Source organism: Phyllobates terribilis, unplaced genomic scaffold (assembly GCF_046119375.1).
Source record: "Phyllobates terribilis strain yellow unplaced genomic scaffold, ASM4611937v1 Scaffold_3__8_contigs__length_932513732, whole genome shotgun sequence".
NCBI lineage: Eukaryota > Metazoa > Chordata > Amphibia > Anura > Dendrobatidae > Phyllobates > Phyllobates terribilis.
In genome coordinates, this window is record NW_027362763.1 from 685857065 (window position 1) to 685863735 (window position 6671).

Here is a 6671-nt window from a genome sequence, read left to right on the forward strand (position 1 = left end):
AGAGCTTTGAGTGTGTAGACATTTAGACTTTATTCACATGCAAGTAATGTTTCTTTTTTTAAAGTGAACAGCAGAAAAACCCCGACAATTGAAAGTCCCTATAGAACATAATGTGTCCATGTTGTCAATAATAATAATAATAATAATTTCTATAGCACCAAAAGATTTCGCAGCGCTTTACCAATCAGAGGGGACCTGTACAAACTATATAAGATATTACATAGCAATACATAATTCAACCAAGAGGCGTGAGGGTCCTGCTTACAAAGCACAAGGAAATAGGGGGGACACAAAAGGTAAAAAAATTGCTTGTCATGTACACCAGCCATCAAAATAATAAATGGGGGCTTTCAAATAACGCTGAATGGTCATCAGCCAGTACAGGTGCATCTCAGTAAATTAGAATATCATCAAAAAGTTCATTTATTTCAGTTCTTCAATACAAAAAGTGAAACTCCTATATTATATAGAGTCATTACACACAGAGTGATCTATTCCAAGTGTTTATTTCTGTTAATGTTGGTGATTATGGCTTACAGCTAATGAAAACACAAAAGTCATTATCTCTGTAAATTAGAATACTTTATAACAACAGCTTGAAAAATGATTTTAAAATCCGTTGTATATAATCCTGTATATATACACTGCACAGTACCACTTCTCCTGTATATACACTGCACAGTACCACTTCTCCTGTCCTGTATATATACACTGCACAGTACCACTTCTCCTGTATATACACTGCACAGTACCACTTCTCCTGTCCTGTATATATACACTGCACAGTACCACTTCTCCTGTATATACACTGCACAGTACCACTTCTCCTGTCCTGTATATATACACTGCACAGTACCACTTCTCCTGTATATATACACTGCACAGTACCACTTCTACTGTATATATACACTGCACAGTACCACTTCTCCTGTCCTGTATATATACACTGCACAGTACCACTTCTCCTGTATATATACACTGCACAGTACCACTTCTCCTGTATATATACACTGCACAGCACCACTTCTCCTGTATATATACACTGCACAGTACCACTTCTCCTGTATATATACACTGCACAGTACCACTTCTCCTGTATATATACACTGCACAGCACCACTTCTCCTGTATATATACACTGCACAGTACCACTTCTCCTGTATATATACACTGCACAGTACCACTTCTCCTGTATATATTCACTGCACAGTACCACTTCTCCTGTATATATACACTGCACAGTACCACTTCTCCTGTATATATACACTGCACAGTACCACTTCTCCTGTATATATACACTGCACAGTACCACTTCTCCTGTATATATACACTGCACAGTACCACTCCTCCTGTCCTGTATATATACACTGCACAGTACCACTTCTCCTGTATATATTCACTGCACAGTACCACTTCTCCTGTATATATACACTGCACAGTACCACTTCTCCTGTATATATACACTGCACAGTACCACTTCTCCTGTATATATACACTGCACAGTACCACTCCTCCTGTCCTGTATATATACACTGCAGGTCTTTTTTTTATTGATAGAATAAGTACAGTACATGACAGAACAATAATACATTACAGGACACCAAACATATGAACAAAACAAGACGACAAATCACAGAAAATAAATCCCCCCAGGAATATATACATATACAAGAAATAACTATTATAAAACCTATAAAACCCCCGGCCCAGCTTCATTCATACTACTATATACAATCCCACACAACGCTCACACCGTCCTATATACACATAAAACACCGTCCTATATACAAGATTATATACAATAAAACACTAAACCTAATATAACGTATATACAACCGAACACTAACACTAACCTACTGGTCCCACTGCCTGACCTTAGTCACCCCCTTACCGCACCTCATTCACACCACAGAAAACCAAAAATACCAATATATACAATAGTGACATGAACAATTTTAAACCTTTTTTTTTTTTTGTCATTTTTTAATATATATATATATATAAAACACAGCCCTACACTAACTATCCCGCCACCCCTGATCCAGCTCTGGCCACAAAGTTCAGGATTACTCCGAGCTAGGATCAGGCCCCAAAGTTTTTCCCCAGGCGGGGCCTGGACCAGGCCAGATCAGTCCTCTTATCACCACTGATGAAGAAATCCCCCAAATCCCCCACCCAACCTAACTAAAACCCCCTATTATACATTATATACAATATATACAGAACACAACCTACACACTCACCATCCAAGGCTCAAGTTCGATGCCGGCAAACCTTCTATTCAGGAGACAGAAATACAAAACAAAAATCTAGGGTGGAAAGACATCAGCCCACCACCAGGATATAGGAGTACTACCGGACTAAGGCACCCTGAAGGAAAAGCCCCTCCAGAGACGACCCAGTCCTTCATACTCCAGAGAACGTACCTTCACCAGGTCACCTAGGATGTTCCTACAGACTTCATCTACATGGAGGATTTTACTCTGCGTCGAAACTAAAACTCGTGCGTTCCACGTGAAATACCTGACCACTGCGCTGACTATGAATAAAGTGTCTCGGTCCCTTCTCCCAAGGTCTCCGAACGCTCCATAGGCCCACCCGGCGTAGGACAGAGTAGCCAGCCGCGGCCAACCAATGGAAGCCCCCACCCTGTTGTACACCTCTGTATTAAAGGGACAATGAAGCAGGAAGTGCTCCATGCTTTCCAGCACGTTAGCACAAGCCTCACGGGGGCAATTCCTGTCCTCGGAGCTCCTGTACTTCAAATTGTCCCTCACATACAGCTTACCATGGAAGCAGCGCCAAGTCAAGTCCCAGTACTTCTCGGGGATCCTGCTAGAATTTAACAAACTCAACCCAACCTCCAGATCCCGACTTGGGCAGTCTTTGAGGGCCAATGGACTCTGAAAATGAGAAAGCAAGACCCTCATATCGAGGAGTTTCCTCGGGAGGGACCTCACCTCCCACATTCCCAGACCCCACCGGCGGATCATTTTCAGAACCGGGGTAACATAAGCCGGGAGATGCCCGTGTGGTGTGCGAAGATCCTTCAATCTTCCCCCTGTCTCCCATTCCTGGAAGAAAGGCTGAAATCATCCCTTGCAGGAGAATACCCACGGAGGAGCCCTCTCTTTCCAGAGGTTTGCCACGTTCACTTTCAAGAAGGTGTTCACTAGGAACACCACGGGGTTCACCATATTCAAACCCCCTAGTCTCCTCGTGCGGTAAGTGACCTCCCGCTTGACTAGGTTCAGTCTGTTCCCCCATAACATCTGGAAGAACAGACTGTAGACTCGTGTCCAGAGAGGCTCTGGCAAGACACAGATGCTGCCCAGGTAGATTAGCAAGGGGAGCAGGAAAGTTTTGCACAGGCCAACCCTTTCCCTCAGGGTCAAAGACCAACCCCTCCATTGGTCCACTCTTTGGGCGACACCTTTGATTCTGCCTTCCCAGTTTTTCGTGGGGTAATCACCCTGGCCGAATTCGATGCCCAGGACTTAGCAAAGGGCTAAGAGGACAGCCCTGACGGACACCGGATCCTACCCCGAAAGGTCGTCCAATCCACCCATTCACCAGAGGGAAAGTCTCAGCCCCTGCATACAAGGTCTTAAGCCAGTCCACAAACCCTCCAGGCAGACCATACCTCAAAAGAGTGGACCAGAGGTACTCGTGGTTAACCCGATCAAAGGCTTTTGCCTGATCCAGGGTCAGCAAGAACCCCTTCCAGAGGCCCGCCCTGCCTTGCTCCACGGCCTCTCGGACACCTAGAACAGCACTAAAAGTGCTACGGCCAGGAACGCAACAGTGCTGAACCTCCGAAAAGAGCCGGGGTGCAAACTTCACCAGCCTGTTGAAAAGTATCTTAGCCAAAATCTTCCTGTCCACATTGAGAAGTGCTATGGGACGCCAGTTCTCAATGCGTGACGGATCCTTACCCTTTGACAAAATGATCAAAGCTGACCTCCTTAATGATCTCGGCAGAGTGCCCGAGGAGAGACACTCGTTAAACACCTGCGTCAAGAGGGGGACCAAAGAGTCCCTAAAGGTCCTAAAGAACTCGGATGCTAAGCCATCCGGACTTGGCGACTTTTTGGGCCTAAGCCCATCGATCGCCAGTCTCACTTCCTCTTCTTTGATCGCTTCTGCCAAATCGCCCAGCGAGAGGTCAGCCCCTGGCTCAGGAATGGATTCAGCCAGGAAAGCCGACATCCCGTCACGATCAAGCTCCCTCCTTCCCAAGAGGTGCGAGTAATAGGAACTGACGACCTCCAAGATCCCTGATCTGGACCTTCTCAGGGACCCCGTACTGTCCACCAGCCCCGTCACTATCTTACTATTCACTGACATCTTACAGTTTCTGTAAGGGTCGGGTGAGCAGTACTTCCCATAGTCCCTCTCGAAAACCAAAGATGCGTGCCTATCGTACTGACACCTCTTCAGCAAGGACTTCACTCTGGAGATCTCCTCGCGGCTACCTCCAGTCGAGACAAGATGCTCGAGTTTCCTCCTCAGGCTCTGATGCAGGCGATCCCTGTTCAGGCTTCTGAGGTTCGAGAGCTGCCGGAAGAATCTCGCCACCCGATGTTTGAACATCTCCCACCACTTTGACTTAGTGTTACTTAGGCCCAGCAATGGTACCTGGCTCTGAAAGAATTCCCCAAAAGACCGTCTTACAGCTTCTTCCTCAAGGAGTGACGAATTCAGCTTCCAATAGCCTCTTCCCATCCGAGGAGTCTCTGTAACGTTCAGAGAAAACATAATCAAACAGTGATCGGAGAACTCCACCTCCACAACCGACAACGGTGAAGAGACGGCCTCCTCCTTCAAATAAAACCTGTCTAGCCTAGACCTGCACTGACTACCTCTAAAAAAGGTGAATCCCGTGTCGCCCGGGTTGTGCCGGATGTGGACATCCACCAGGCGAGCCTCACTCACTATCCTGTTTAACGCGACGCAGTCATAAGCCAGCCGGTCTCCGGAACCTCCTCTATCACAGGATCTCGTGACATTGTTGAAATCCCCTCCGAAGACCACCTGCCGACTCAAAAATAAAAAAGGTTTGATCTTCAGGAAGAGACATTTGCGGTCCCACTTGGACTGGGGACCATAGATGTTAATGAGCCGAAGCTCTTGTCCCCCCATGGAGACATCTAGGATCAAGCATCTCCCCATTTCTAATTCGATCATTCGTCTGCATTCAACCGCTGCGGTCTTAAAAAGGACCGCCACCCCGCTATACGGCTCGGCCGCAAGAGACCAGTAGGAGGGCCCATGCCTCCACTCCCGCCTTGCTTTATGCAAGGTTGATATATCGGTCAACCTGGTCTCCTGCAAAAACAAAATGTCGGCGTCAAGTTGGCGGAGAAAATGAAAGGCCGTGTACCTTGCCGCATCTGACTTTATGCTGCAAACATTAATAGCTGCCAGCGTCAACGGGGTGGGTGGCGCCATCATGAATGATTGAATTAGATAGCCTTTTTCTTCCCACCACTGACAGTCCCAACCTCTTCCTCCGATAATGACGGGTTTTTAGTGCGCTTAAGACAAACAGACTCGTCCTTTCTCTCCTTACATACATTCTTGCCCTCGTCTGGTGGTCCTGGGTTAGTCGTCCCCCCAGAGGGCTTTGTATTTGCCCCCCGAGAGGAAGACCCAGCCATCTCCTGAGCCCCAACCACCTTGTCCGCAACCTCTGGCCCCGGGGTCCCCACTTCCCCCCTCCAGAGGGAGGTCCTGGAGAGCCCCGAACCGGTTGGAGAGATCCACCAGAGGGGGGGCGGCTGAACCCTCCAATGGCGCTTGGATCACGGCCAGAGAGTCAGAGGGGTCGCACTCCAAAGAGGCAGCTCGAGACCTGGTCCCCTCCTTCCTCTGGCCGTTTTCCTGTTACCCTTTTTCTTTTTCTGTGACCACTCCCCCTCTCCCTCATCTAGAGTGTCACCAGAAGAGGGTTCCTGGGAAGATGTGGCGTCCTCTCGCTCTTCCCTTTCAAGTCTCTTGACCTCCTCGCTCAATTCCCTGTCTTTAGGATCCTCAGCTGCAAGTGAAGTACCTGGGTCAGAGTTTAGGGACATTACTCCCTGCCCCCTGTCCCCACGGCGCTGCTCCTGCCGCCTGATGGTGGATGGCGGCAGCTTGCTCCTCACTGGATCCCTGCCTCCCCCGCCTCTACTGGTCCCTTCACCGGCAAGATTAGTCCCGGCTTTCGCCTGTCCCTCACTCGCCGCTTTCAGGACTGCATTGGCGAAGGAACGCGGACAGCGACTGAACGGGTGACCGAGGTCACCACACAAGTTACACCTAATCCTGCGACAGGCAGCAGCAAGATGACCGAGGTCCCCACACAGTGCGCATTTCTGGGTGGTACACTGCGCACTGAAGTGTGTGGGGCTACCGCACCTGTGACAGACCTTAGGCTGCCCCCGGTAGAAAATCAAGATCCTATCCCTCCCCAAAAAGGTTGAGGAGGGGATATGGGTAACAGTGTTTCCCGAAACCTTCAATCTCACCATAAAGGTCCAGGCCCCTGACCAGATACCATAGTCATCTAGATTCTTTTCGGGAATATTGGTGACCTCTCCGTATCGACTCACCCAGGTGGTAATGTCCATACAGGAAAGCGACTCGTTACTAGTCAAAACGGTCACTTTCCTGACTGAATCTTGGCGGGT